This window comes from Periplaneta americana, chromosome 14 (assembly GCF_040183065.1).
Source record: "Periplaneta americana isolate PAMFEO1 chromosome 14, P.americana_PAMFEO1_priV1, whole genome shotgun sequence".
Taxonomy (NCBI): domain Eukaryota; kingdom Metazoa; phylum Arthropoda; class Insecta; order Blattodea; family Blattidae; genus Periplaneta; species Periplaneta americana.
The window spans coordinates 66296949-66312271 of NC_091130.1; the positions used below are offsets into that span (position 1 = coordinate 66296949).

The window sequence follows — 15323 nt, forward strand, 5'->3', positions numbered from 1 at the left end:
GGGATGTAGATAGAATGTTGTGAAGATAATTGGTGGGAGTGGTGTGACAGCTGGCATGGGTGGTATGGGAGCTGGCCTGAGTGGTATGGGATGTGGCGTGGGTGGTATGGGAGCTGGCCTGGCTTTCGAGAACTGCCTAAAAAGACGAAGTCTACGAAATACATTTCTTAAAAAGGACCAACAGCCAATCTTAGTTATTCGTTCCTCAGCTTCTTCTTCTGCTGGTAGGTGTTCCAATGATGGTGCTGGCTTACGAGCTGCCATGAGTTTTGGCATGGATGGTATGGCCTTCAATATGGGGATATTTCGATATTCATCCGTGGCTTCCTTCATCTCTGTCTCGTCATAGAATTGGAAGAAAAAAAGGTAACACTCCAGTAATCTCAGATGATTGCATTCCTCCTCCCAGACCTCCTCCTCCCACTTGGTGTACAGGCTGCTGGGCTCAAACAAGTAGTCGCTGCTCGTGCTCTGGGGGGCAGCGTGTACCTTCATCGGCTTTGCCGGCTTGCCAGTTGTATCATGTCCAGCTGGTACAGGCGGAGTCTTCACATACCACGTTGAAGTCGGTCTTCTTGTCCATCTTGTCCATCTTCTTGTCCATCTTGTCCATCTTCTTTTCTTCTCTCCGTTGGATTTCGTCATGACATGTCCTTCCCCAGTATCCCCCACCCGGACATCCGATTGGGGGGATAGTTTACGTCCGGAATTTTTTACCAGGGAAAGACTCATCATGGCATTTTTATCATATCATATATTATCTTCTTGGGATGTATATAATATATATGCGGTAGCCTCCCATTGCTATCCGCATACCACTCTCTCTTTCGCATCTTAAAAGATCCCAGGGGGCCCCAGCGTGAAGGTGAGGAGAGTGGATTTGACTAATTAGGCCCTCCGGACTTCACCGAAATTCTCCACAAGGGTTAAATATCAGTTCCATCAGGGTTTTTGACCCGATCAGAGACTAGGAAATCCCAATTAGCCTTTGCCCCCCCAAACGATATTTATATATATCGCGTACACTGTGTGGAATGTGATTAGGAAGGGAGAGGGAAGTTTTATCGACGAGACACACAAAACTGCTCTATAAATGGTTATATGCTAATGCGATATAGGGGATTTTGGAAATTAGGAATTTGTTCATTTAGCAATTGTATGTTTTCATTATAATTCCTGGCTATGAAGTATTCCTCAGCTGTATTAATTAAATATGTATCATTTACCGCTTTTAAGATTTCCATGTGTTGTGCATATCATTAAGTTCATGACCTGTGTTAATTGAGTGGCAAATTTTTATGTATTTCTATTGTTAATGAAATTGGATTCATGTTCCTTGTATCTAGTATGAAAATTCCTTTTTGTTTGGCCGATGTATTTCATATTGCAGTTAGTACCGGTACAATTTAAGTGATAAACTCCATTATGTAAATGTCTGTTAGTGTTCCTGATTTTATTGGGGATTATACTGTTTAACGTATTGTTGATTTTTTAAGTAATGTTTATATTTTCTTTTTTGAAAAGGCAGATATATGATTATTAATTTTCCCTATATAGGTTATAGAGTTCCATGTTTTGATTTTATTGGATTCTTTAGGTTGTAAAGTTGTAATTCTGTTGTGGATAAAGTTCTGAATCTTTTCTTATTAAACCATTCTCAATAACTAATTGTATTATGTATTTGTATTCTGTTGAGTAGGCTTGTTTATTAAGAAGTGTGTGTATTAAATGACCGACTAAAAACCTGAATTTACAAATGTTGTGGGAATATGGATTTTTATTCAAATTTATTTATTTAATACACAAGGTTTACTCTACATTTAGGCATTGCATCCCGAAAGAGCAGAAGCTCGTGCTTGGGCATAGTTCAGTGTACTTATATAAAATTCAAGAATGTTAATTCAGTACAATAATATTAATATATAGTAAAATACAGACCATGTAATGACATATACAAATATACAAAATACAAACTATATGAGTATTAGATTACAATTTTAAACTCATATGGCTTAAGGAAAGACAAAACAATTAAATAATTAATCTAATTTGTTTCCTAAATCTATGTGTGTTTAATGTACTTAGTTCTAATTAATGCATTATATATTCTGGGTAAAAAATTTCTGCTTTGTTTTAATCCAGCAGTTGTGTGACATTTGGGGATGTTCAGAAACAAACTGTAGTTTTGTCTCGTACGGTATTCATGAGGATCAAATTTAAATTTATTGTTATTTTTATGGAAGTAAATGAACAATATTTGTTCTATATTTGATGCACCAAATTTCTGAAAAATTAATTTCGTTGGGTAATCAAGAGGTTTATATAGACAAATTTTGATAATTCACCTTTTTGGAGCAAATTTAATGGGCGAATAGTCGATTTTTCCATTCCTCCCCAACCTAATATAGGCCTTCCATCCCTACTGTATTATTGATTGAGACGGAGCTACGTACACAGTACACAGAACATAAATAAGTATATAAGAACATAGAATGGAACATTTGTGGATTGTTTTACGCAATCTGTTACACAGAAATGAGATATGCTTGCCCCATTTTAAATGTTGGTCAATAATGATGCCTAAATATTTAACTTGTGAGGATATATTCAAACCGTTACATGAGCAAGTAGGTAGGTTACAATCGTGTATTGTTATACTTCTATTATTATTTATTTTTAGTTGTTCAAGGGCATGTGATGTTAATGAAAATATTATTAATTTTGATTTAGAAGCGTTCAAAGAAAGTGAGCATCCAGCCATTCTTTAATAATGTTAATACCACTGTTAGAATTTTGATAGCTTTCATTCCAACTCGAACTGCTAAATATAACCACAGTCCTCATCAGCATAAGATTACAGAGTACCAGAATATTTCTAAATGTCAATTTTAAGTAAATCGTTGATATATATTAAAAAGAAAACAGGATCTAAAATCGTCCTCTGAGATACACCTATACAAATGTTACGTGATTCACTAAGGTGAGCATTGATTGAGTTCTGTTACTTAAGTAAGATTTAAAAAATTTTAAAGCCAATCCATTAGCTCCCAATCTATCCATTTTATTCAAAAGTATATTATGATTGACTGCATTGAAAACTTCTTGTGAGTCCAGAAAAATTCTTAGACATTTATTTCCTACATCTAATTGTTGAATAATTTTTGAAGTAACTGTCATAATAGCATCATCAGTGCACAAATTTTTCTGAAACCAAACTGATCATCATTTAGTAGTTTTTTTTTTTTTTGTCTAAAAATTGTATTAACCGTGTTTTTATACATTTTTCAAATAATTTAGAGAGACTGGGTAATAGTGAAAAGGGTCTGTAATTATTAACGTTATATTTGTCACCAGACTTGTGAATTGGTATCACCACATCATGTTTTTTTTTTTTGTCTAAAAATTGTATTAACCGTGTTTTTATACATTTTTCAAATACTTTAGAGAGACTGGGTAATAGTGAAAAGGGTCTGTAATTATTAACGTTATATTTGTCACCAGACTTGTGAATTGGTATCACCACATCATGTTTTAGGGCTGAGGGAAATACATTTTGAGATATGCACAAATTAAATATAAAGGCAAGTGGTTTGGAAATAGCTTCGATAATACATAGCACAAGAAAATGGTTACAACCCAAACATAACAGACAACATCATAAGGAAGACAAAACAAAAACTCAACAAACACACAAAACAAACACAAACACAAGAAATACATCACACTAACATACGAAAACAAAAACACATACAAGATCGCATCCTCATTCAGAAAACAGAAATACAACATAGCATACAGAACAGAAAACACACTACAAAGACATCTCAACACACAAACAACACAAACAAAAAAAAATACAACTACACAGGTGTATACCAACTCACATGCAATAGTTGCGACATTTTCTACATTGGACAGAGAGGCATATCATTCCAACTCGATACAAAGAACACATTAAAGCAATAACCAGAGGACACAATACATCTAATCACAAAATTAATAAATTCCTGTTACGATTAAAAACACACACACACTTCCAACAGAAAATAAATATACACTTCTGAATTCTCAACAACTTATTCAACAGTTAGGTATGTTAAAAGTCAATAAACATGATAAAATGATTTCCTTGGACATAGAAAATCTTTACATGAACATTCACATATATGAAACCATTCAAATAATAGTTACAAAATTACAAGGATTAAACATTAATCCTAATACAGTAAAACAAATTGAAAATATATTACACATTTCTTTATATCAAAATTATTTTACTTTCGATAATAAAATGTGCAAACAAACAAAAGGTTTAGCTATGGGAGATTCAATGTCAGGCTTCATAGACGATATTTTCCTTCAGCACTTAGAAAATCAACATATTCCTAATATATAACTACGACATAACATTAAAGCATACTTCCGATATGGTGACGATACTTTAATATAATATACAATAGTACTTCACAATCACAACACATTGTCAATTTTTTCAATAGTTTGCATCCCGAAATAATGAAATAGAGCATAACAGAAGTATTAACTTCCTTGATCTGAACATTACAATTAAAAAATATAAATTTGTCTTCAACATTTACTAGAAACCTACATCAATCAATTATACCATGCATCAAACATCTAATCATCACAGTTCAGTTCAGAAGCTCGGAGAGTACAGTCGGGATTTTGTGTGCTCTGTGGTGCGAGTTACTAGTCTTAACAATGGGAAGAAACAAGGGTGCAAACTGTGAAGGAGGAAGTGGGAAGGATCAGGACAATCAGATTATTTTCACCCTCAAACTAACTCATGTTTGAGGATCTTAAATCTTCAGTGCAGATGGAGGTGAATGAATTAAGAAAATCAGTTGAATTCATGTCTTCCAAGTTCGACAGTCTTAGAGAGGAATTGGCGCACACAACACATGAACTCAACTCCACGCAGGAGGAGATGAAGAGGCTAGTGCAAGAGAATGACCATCTCAAATGGAAAGTAAGTGATCTGCAACAGTGAACACACAGAGACAATATAATTCTATTCAAAGTTCCGGAGATTGATGAACAATCAACTTGTGAAGTCACTGACCAAATATCGGAAGTCATAGGCGGTAGTGAATTGTTGCAACATGATGTAAGCGTAGCACATCGTATACCATTCCGGGGCAGGTCATCTACTTCACAAAGAGGAGAAGTCGTGAGGAATGGCTAGAGCCGTCCGGAAATGAGGCAAAGAAAGATGACAGTTGTCCAGGGTTTGCGACAAACAAAGTCAACAGGGAACTTCCGACAGGAAGCATCACAGCAGTCGACCAACTGACAGCAGTGACCAAGACAAGGGATGCAGCACGTCAGAAGAATTATAAATTTGTCTGGACAAGAGTTGGTAAAATATTTGCAAGAAAAGATGGGCTGTCCAGTGAGTAAAATCACTAATTTTGACTATGTTAATAATTTGTAAATAGTATTGTGTAGGTACTCATGTTTAATTATACAACATAATTGACTTAACAATGGCTAGTAATACTATATTAAATTAAATCCATCAGTGCAAAATTAATAATAATGATAACAATAATTATTATAACACAATGGTTTCCAACAGTCTACTTCACTGCTATGAGTATATTACCAATATGCTATCAGATCTTAAAATATTTCACTTATACATTCATAGCATCAACAAGAATTTTTCCAAACTCTGTGTTTTACTTAATAATAATTTGTCCTTTTAATTTGTTATTATAGTTATTACTGAAACCTGGCTTGATCATGACTCTGGCTATGATATTAATGGCTATAAAAAATTTGTTGAAAGTAATAAGTATAATAAATGGATGGTATAGCTGTAAATATTAAGGAAAACATTGTAGTTTCTTTAAGTGATATTGACATATCCCATTGCAACACTATTTTTAAAAGCTTCTTGTCAATATACAAGGTTATAAAAAACAATGTTATTCTGGGTGACATAAACATTAAAATTTTAGAAAATAGCTTGGATAATTTTGGCAACATCAACTTAAATATCATGCAAGAATATAGATACGTGAAATACTTAAATTCCATTACTCGTCCATCATTCAATTCATGTCTTGACCATATTTTCCTAAAAACTGGAAATAACTTAAATTTTATACCTAGAGTTTACGCAAGTGCAATAACAGCTCATTATAACTGAATCCTATAGATTCAAAATCCCTTATATCCACTTTCACAAATAAAGGATTTTGACAATAACTGATGGCAAACACAGGGAATTTTCAACCTAACAGTGACTTTTAACAAACCATTTGCTTTAAATTTATTGGCTATTTTAATTCAGACTATATAAGTTAAGTCATTAGAATTTTTTTAAAGAAAATATAATATATTATAATTTTTTCATTATGCATAAATTAAAATTTAATAACATTTAATAACAACGATTAACATGAATTACTTGAGATTAAATATGCATGATATAACATACACCCTTTCGTCATCATTTCAGTCGCACACAATGCACACGCATTTTCTACCGGTCTTTGTGTTCAGTCAACAGTAGCAAGTCTCCATATACCAACGTCACAACAAATAATCAATCCCACTCTCACTTCTTCGATCTTCATTAGAATTCATTCTTAGCAAGCAAAATGTGGACATAACTAAGTTCTGAACAAAATGGTCTTTAGGGGGTTTTGATTCTAGAGGATTCAATGACTTTTGCATTTTTGTCAATCAATAATAGAAATATTAGCAGAGAAGCCACTGTACCTTCGAATAATTATAAGTAATTATAAACCATAACAGCCATCTCACATTAATAATATGACTTGGGAATCTATATTCTACAATGAAGACGCAGATACATGTTTCGATAATTTTTATAAAATACTTCGTAACCTTATTTGCAAATTTTCTAATCATGTCCCTCTCAAATTCTCAAGTTAGTACAAAAATATTGAACCTTGGATTACCACAGGTATTGTTAAATCAATACGATCTAGAGATAAGTTTGCTAAGCAAATTAAATGTGACCCATAAAACATTGTTTTATTAAATTATTACAGAAAAATATAAAAATATTCTCACTAATGCAATAAGAAATCGGAGAATCAAATATTATTCTGAAAAATTTTGCAAAAATAGAACTAATCCAAAGCAAATTTGGCAGACAATAAACGAAGCTACTGACACCCAATGTAACAAAAATACTAATTTAAAGACAATTATAAATCGAAATGGAATAAAATTGAAAATAAGATAACTAAGGCAAACGAATTTAACGATTATTTTACTAATGTAGGTCATGACATCACATCTAATATAAAAAAAGAAAGTATTTAATACTCATCGCTATGAGCTTATTTATAATAAAAGGTTATTATCTATGTTTATATTTCCTGTAAACGAATGTGAAATCGTTAATATTGTACATAGATTAAAAAATAATGTTGCTCCTGTTATTGGTAGTATTACAACAAATACCCTGAAACTTATTATCGAAGCTATTTCTAAAACACTTGCCTTTATATTTGATTTGTGCATATGTCAAAATGTATTTCCCTCAGCCCTAAAACATGATGTGGTGATACCAATTCACAAGTCTGGTGACAAATATAATCTTAATAATAACAGACCCATTTCACTATTACCCCGTCTCTCTAAAGTATTTGAAAATTGTTTGCTTAACTGTGAACAAGTGGTGAGGGAAACTTGGGAATATACTGAGGGCGCTCTATTTGAAAATGGCTCTGAGATATAAAATTTATACTGTATCTACTTACGCCTAAAAAGGCGAAATCCACAAAATACATGTCGTAAAAAGGACCAGCAGCCAATCTTCGTTCTATTTTCCTCATCTTCTTCTTCTTCTTCTTCTTCTTCTTCTGCTGGCATGGGAGCTAGCATGGTAGCTGAAATGGAATCGCTGGCGTGAGACATTGCACAGGATCTGGCATGGGGCCTCGCAATATATCTGGCATAGGAGCGGGTAATGGGACGTGGCATGGAATCAGGCATGGGAACTGCCATGGTATAAGGTATGGGATCTGGCAATGGGAGCGGGTATGGGATCTGACGTGGGAGCTGATAAGGGATCTACCATGGGATCACTGGCAAGAGAGCCCGAAATGAGCGCTTGCATGGAATTTCACATGGGAGATTGCAAAGAATCTGGCATGGGAGCTGGCAAGGAATCTGACATGGGAGCTGGCACGGGTGTGCTGGCATGGCTTGTGCAAGGGATTTCGCAAGGGAGCTCGCAAGAAACCTTGTAAGGGTTAGGTCATAGGTTCTAGCAATGGGAGCTAGCATGGGATTTAACAAGGAAACTGGCATGGGAGATAATATGATATAGCATTGCACTGCTGCCATGGGATCTGGCATGGAAGCTGGTAATGGGCGTTGGTATTGAAGCTAACAAGGAAACTGGCATGGGAGCTAATATGGGATCTAGCAATGGGAGCTAGCATGGGATTTAACAAGGAAACTGGCATGGGAGCTAATATGGGATATAGAATTGCAGCGCTGACATGGGATCTCGCATGGGAGCTGGCAATGAGCGTTGGCATTGGAGCTAACAAGGAAACTGGTATGGGAGCTAATATGGGATCTAGCAACGGGAGCTAGCATGGGATTTAACAAGGAAACTGGCATGGGAGCTAATACGGGATATAGCATTGCAGCGCTGACATGGGATCTCGCGTGGGAGCTGGCAATAGGCGTTGGCATTAGAGCTAACAAGGAAACTGGCATAGGAGCTAATATGGGATCTAACATGGGAGCTGCAAATGGGATATAGTACGGGATCAGGCAAGGAATCTGGAATGAGATCTAGCATAGAAGCGTAAGCGAAGGATATCGCAATGGGACCTCGCATGAGAGCACTGGAAAGGGATCTTGCAAGGAATCTTGCGTGGGTGCTAGCATTGCGAGCTGGCAATGGAAGCTGGTATGGCATCTTGGATGGAAGCTATCATGGGAGTTCGCATGGGATCGCTGGCATGGTATCTGGCATGCGATCTAGCATGGGATATGGCATGCGTTCTAACATGGGATCTGGCATGGAAGCTGGCAATGGGAGCTGACATGGGATCTAGCATGGTAGCTGATATGGAATCGCTGGAATGAGAGCTCGCCTGAGACCTTGCAAGGAATCTGGCATGGGTCCTCCCAATATGTATGGCATGGGAGCGTCTAATGGGACGTGCCATAGAATCATGCATGGGAAGCGCCATGTAATCGCTGGTATTGGATAAGGCATGGGAACTGTCAACGGGAGCTGGTATGGGAACAGACGTGGGAACTGATAAGGGATCTACCATAGGATCACTGGCAAGAGAGCCGGAAATGAGAGCTTGCATAGCATCTCGCATGGGACATTGCACGGAATCTGGCATGGGAGCTGGCAAGGAATCTGACATGGGAGCTGCCACGGGTGTGCTGGCATGGCATCTGCAAAGGAATTTCGCATGAAAGATTGTAAGGGATATGGCATAGGATCTAGCAATTGGAGCTAGCATGGGATTTAACAAGGAAACTGGTATGTGAGCTAATATGAGACGTATCATTGCAGCGGTAGTATGGGATCTCTCATGGGAGCTGGCAATGGGATCTGGTATGGGACCTGGCAAAGAATCTTGAATGGGTTCTAGCATGGGAGCGCATTCAATGAGAGCTCGCATGGGAGCGTTGGAATGGGATCTTGCAAGGGATCTGGGCTGGGGGCAGGCATTGGATCTGGCAATAGAAGCTGGTATGGCATCTCGGATGGGACCAGCCATGTGAGTTCGCATAGAATCGCTGGTATGGCATCTGGCAAGGAATCTGCCATGCGATCTAGCATGGAATCTGGCATACGATCTAACATGGGATCTGGCATGGATGCTGGCAATGGGAGCTGACATGGGATCTAGAATGGTAGCTGACATGGAATCGCTGGCATGAGAGCTCGCATGAAACATTGCACGGGATCTGGCATGGAGCCTTGCAATATATCTGCCATAGCAGAGGGTAATGGGACGTTGCATGGAATCAGGCATGGGAACTGCCATGGGATCGCTGGCATCGGATAAGTTATGGGAACTGGCAATGGGAGCTGATATGGGATCTGACGTTCGAGCTGATAGGGCACATACCATGAGATCACTGTCAATAGAGCCGGAAATGAGAGCTTGCATGGGATCTCGCATGGGAGATTGCAAGGAATCTGGCATGGGAGCTGGCATGGAATCTGACAAGGGATCTGGCACAGGTGTGCTGGCATGGCATCTGCAAAGGGATTTCGCATGAAACTTTGTAAGGGATATGGAATAGGATCTAGCAATGGGAGCTAGCATGGGATTTAACAAGGAAACTCGCCTGGGAGCTAATATGAGATATATCGCTGCAGCGCTGGCATGGGATCTCGCATGGCAACAGGAAATAGGATCTGGTATGGGACCTGGCAATGAATCTGGAATGGGATCTAGCACGGGAGCGCAGGCAAGGGATGTGCCAATGGGAGCTAGCATGATACCGCTGTTATGGGATCTTGTAAGGGATCTGGGATGGGAGCTAGCATGGAAGCTGGCAATGAAAGCTGGTATGGCATCTCGGATGGGAGCTGCCATAGGAGTTAGCATAGGATCGCTGGCATTGCATCTGGCATGCGGACTAGCATGGGATATGGCATGGAAGCTGGCAATGGGAGCTGACATGGGATCTAGCATGGTAGCTGACATGGAATCGCTGGCATGAGAGCTCGCATGAGACTTTGCAAGGGATCTGGCATGGGGCCTCACAATATATCTGGCATGGGAGCGGGTAATGGGACGTGTCGTGAAATGAGGCATGGGAACTGCCATGGGATCGTTGGCATGGGAACTGGCAATGGGAACCAGTATGGGATCTGACGTGGGAGCTGATAAGGGATCTACCTTGGGATCACTGGCAAGAGAGACGGAAATCAGAACTTGCAGATGATCTCGAATAGGAGATTGCAAGGAATCTGGCATTGGAGCTGGCAAGGAATCTGAGATGGGACTTGGCACGATTGTGCCGGCATGGCATCTGGCAAGGGATTTCTCATGACACCTTATAAGGGATCTGGCGTGGAAGCCATCATGCGAACTAGCATAGGTGATATGGGTGCTAGCATGGTATCTAGCAGTAGCAGCTTGAATGGGAGCTAATATGGGATCCGGTTTGGGTGTTGGCAAGGAATCTGGCATGGGAGCGCAGACAAGAGATATGGCAATTGGTGTGGGACCTGGCAAGGAATCTGGAATGGGGTCTAGCATGGGAGCACAGGCAAGGGATATGGCAATGGGAGCTAGCATGAGACCGCTGGTATGGGATCTTGCAATGGATCTGGGATGGGAGCTAGCATGGGAGTTGGCAATGGAAGCTGGTATGGCACCTCGGATGGGAGCTGCCATGTGAGTTCGCATAGGATCGCTGGCATTGCATCTGGCATGCGATCTAGCATTGGATCTGGCATGCGATCTAGCATGGGACATGGCATGGAAGCTGGAAATGGGAGCTGACATGGGATCTAGCATGGTAGCTGACATGGAATCGCTGGCATGAGATCTCGCATGAAATCTTGCAAGGGATCTGGCATGGGGCATCGCAATATGTCTGGCATGGGAGCGGGTAATGGGACGTGGCATGGAATCAGGCATGGCAACTCCCATGGGATCGCTGGAATGGGAACTCTCAATGGGAGCTAGTATGGGATCTGACGTGGGAGTTGATAAAGGATCTACGTTGGGATCACTGACAAGAGAGACGGAAATCAGAACTTGCATGGGATCTCGCATAGGAGATTGCAAGTAATCTGGCATTGCAGCTGGCAAGGAATCTACCATGGGAGCTGGCACGGATGTGCTGGCATGACATATGGCTAGGGATTTCGCATGAGACCTTGTAAGGGATCTGGCATGGAAGCTGTCATGCGAACTAGCAACGGTGACATGGCAGCTAGCATGGAATCTAGCAGTAGCAGCTTGAATGGGAGCTAATATGGGATCTGGTTTGGGTGCTGGCAAGGAATCTGGCATGGGAGCGCAGACAAGAGATATGTCAATTTGTATGGGAACTGGCAAGGAATCTGGAATGGGATCTAGCATGGGAGCGCAGGCAAGGAATATGGCAATGTGAGCTCGCATGGGAACGCTGGTATGGGATCTTGTAAGGGCTCTCGAATGGGAGCTAGCATGGGATCTGGCAATTGAAGCTGGTATGGCATCTCGGATGGGAGCTGCCATGGGAGTTCTCATCGGATCGCTGGCATGGCATTTGGCAAGGTATCTCCCATGCGATCTAGCGTGGGATCTTGCATGGAAGCTCCCAATGGGAGGTGAAATGGGATCTAGCATTGTTGCTGACATGGAATCGCTGGTATGAGAGCTCGCATGAGTCCTTGTAAGAGATCTGGTCTGGGGCCTCGCAATATATCTGGCATGGGAGCGGGTAATGGGACGTGGCACGGAATGAGGCATGGGAACTACCATGGGATCGCTGGCATGGGAACTGGCAATGGTAGCTGGTATGGGATCTAACGTGGGAGCTGATAAGGGATCTAACTTGGGATCACTGGCAAGAGAGCCGGAAATTAGAACTTGCATGGGATCTCGCATTGGAGATTGCAAGGAATCTGGCATTGCAGCTGGAAAGGAATCTGACATGGGAGCTGGCACGGGTGTACTGGCATGGCATCTGGCAAGGGATTTCGCATGGGAGCTCGCATGAGACATTGTAAGGGATCTGGCATGGAAGCTGTCATTCGAACTAGCATCGATGACATGGGTGGTAGCATGGGATCTAGCAGTAGGAGCTTGCATGGGAGATAATATGGGATCTGGTTTGGGAGCTGGCAAGGAATCTTTATTGGGATCTACCATGGGAGCGCAGACAGGAGATATGGCAATGTGAGCTCGCATGTTGGCAATGGCATGGGATCTGGAATGGGAGCTGGCAATGGGATCTCGTATATGAGCTAAGATGGGATTTGGAATTGGGCCTGGCATGGGATCTGGCACAGAACCTGGCACGGGATATTGCACGCGATCTGGCACGGGAGGTGGAATGCGATCTGGCATGATATAAAGGTGGCCAGTTGGCCTGGGATCTGGCAAGGGAGAATTTTTGGGATGTAGATAGAATGTTGTGAAGATAATTGGTGGGAGTGGTGTGACAGCTGGCATGGGTGGTATGGGAGCTGGCCTGAGTGGTATGGGAGGTGGCGTGAGTGGTATGGGAGCTGGCCTGGCTTTCGAGAACTGCCTAAAAAGACGAAGTCTACGAAATACATTTCTTAAAAAGGACCAACAGCCAATCTTCGTTATTCGTTCCTCAGCTTCTTCTTCTGCTGGTAGGTGTTCCAATGATGGTGCTGGCTTGCGAGCTGCCATGAGTTTTGGCATGGATGGTATGGCCTTCAGGATGGGGATATTTCGATATTCATCCGTGGCTTCCTTCATCTCTGTCTCGTCATAGAATTGGAAGAAAAAAAGGTAACACTCCAGTAATCTCAGATGATTGCATTCCTCCTCCCAGACCTCCTCCTCCCACTTGGTGTACAGGCTGCTGGGCTCAAACAAGTAGTCGCTGCTCGTGCTCTGGGGGGCAGCGTGTACCTTCATCGGCTTTGCCGGCTTGCCAGTTGTATCATGTCCAGCTGGTACAGGCGGAGTCTTCACATACCACGTTGAAGTCGGTCTTCTTGTCCATCTTGTCCATCTTCTTGTCCATCTTGTCCATCTTCTTTTCTTCTCTCCGTTGGATTTCGTCATGACATGTCCTTCCCCAGTATCCCCCACCCGGACATCCGATTGGGGGGATAGTTTACGTCCGGAATTTTTTACCAGGGAAAGACTCATCATGGCATTTTTATCATATCATATATTATCTTCTTGGGATGTATATAATATATATGCGGTAGCCTCCCATTGCTATCCGCATACCACTCTCTCTTTCGCATCTTAAAAGATCCCAGGGGGCCCCAGCGTGAAGGTGAGGAGAGTGGATTTGACTAATTAGGCCCTCCGGACTTCACCGAAATTCTCCACAAGGGTTAAATATCAGTTCCATCAGGGTTTTTGACCCGATCAGAGACTAGGAAATCCCAATTAGCCTTTGCCCCCCCAAACGATATTTATATATATCGCGTACACTGTGTGGAATGTGATTAGGAAGGGAGAGGGAAGTTTTATCGACGAGACACACAAAACTGCTCTATAAATGGTTATATGCTAATGCGATATAGGGGATTTTGGAAATTAGGAATTTGTTCATTTAGCAATTGTATGTTTTCATTATAATTCCTGGCTATGAAGTATTCCTCAGCTGTATTAATTAAATATGTATCATTTACCGCTTTTAAGATTTCCATGTGTTGTGCATATCATTAAGTTCATGACCTGTGTTAATTGAGTGGCAAATTTTTATGTATTTCTATTGTTAATGAAATTGGATTCATGTTCCTTGTATCTAGTATGAAAATTCCTTTTTGTTTGGCCGATGTATTTCATATTGCAGTTAGTACCGGTACAATTTAAGTGATAAACTCCATTATGTAAATGTCTGTTAGTGTTCCTGATTTTATTGGGGATTATACTGTTTAACGTATTGTTGATTTTTTAAGTAATGTTTATATTTTCTTTTTTGAAAAGGCAGATATATGATTATTAATTTTCCCTATATAGGTTATAGAGTTCCATGTTTTGATTTTATTGGATTCTTTAGGTTGTAAAGTTGTAATTCTGTTGTGGATAAAGTTCTGAATCTTTTCTTATTAAACCATTCTCAATAACTAATTGTATTATGTATTTGTATTCTGTTGAGTAGGCTTGTTTATTAAGAAGTGTGTGTATTAAATGACCGACTAAAAACCTGAATTTACAAATGTTGTGGGAATATGGATTTTTATTCAAATTTATTTATTTAATACACTAGGTTTACTCTACATTTAGGCATTGCATCCCGAAAGAGCAGAAGCTCGTGCTTGGGCATAGTTCAGTGTACTTATATAAAATTCAAGAATGTTAATTCAGTACAATAATATTAATATATAGTAAAATACAGACCATGTAATGACATATACAAATATACAAAATACAAACTATATGAGTATTAGATTACAATTTTAAACTCATATGGCTTAAGGAAAGACAAAACAATTAAATAATTAATCTAATTTGTTTCCTAAATCTATGTGTGTTTAATGTACTTAGTTCTAATTAATGCATTATATATTCTGGGTAAAAAATTTCTGCTTTGTTTTAATCCAGCAGTTGTGTGACATTTGGGGATGTTCAGAAACAAACTGTAGTTTTGTCTCGTACGGTATTCATGAGGATCAA

At 40.0% G+C, this 15323-nt stretch overlaps 1 protein-coding gene across 2 annotated transcripts in view; it reads right to left on the reverse strand.

Moving 5' to 3' along the window:
- The window catches only part of LOC138713385 (uncharacterized), a 169553-nt gene that overhangs the window by 21447 nt on the left and 132783 nt on the right, over positions 1-15323 (reverse strand). The gene's annotated exons all lie outside the window — the stretch shown is intronic.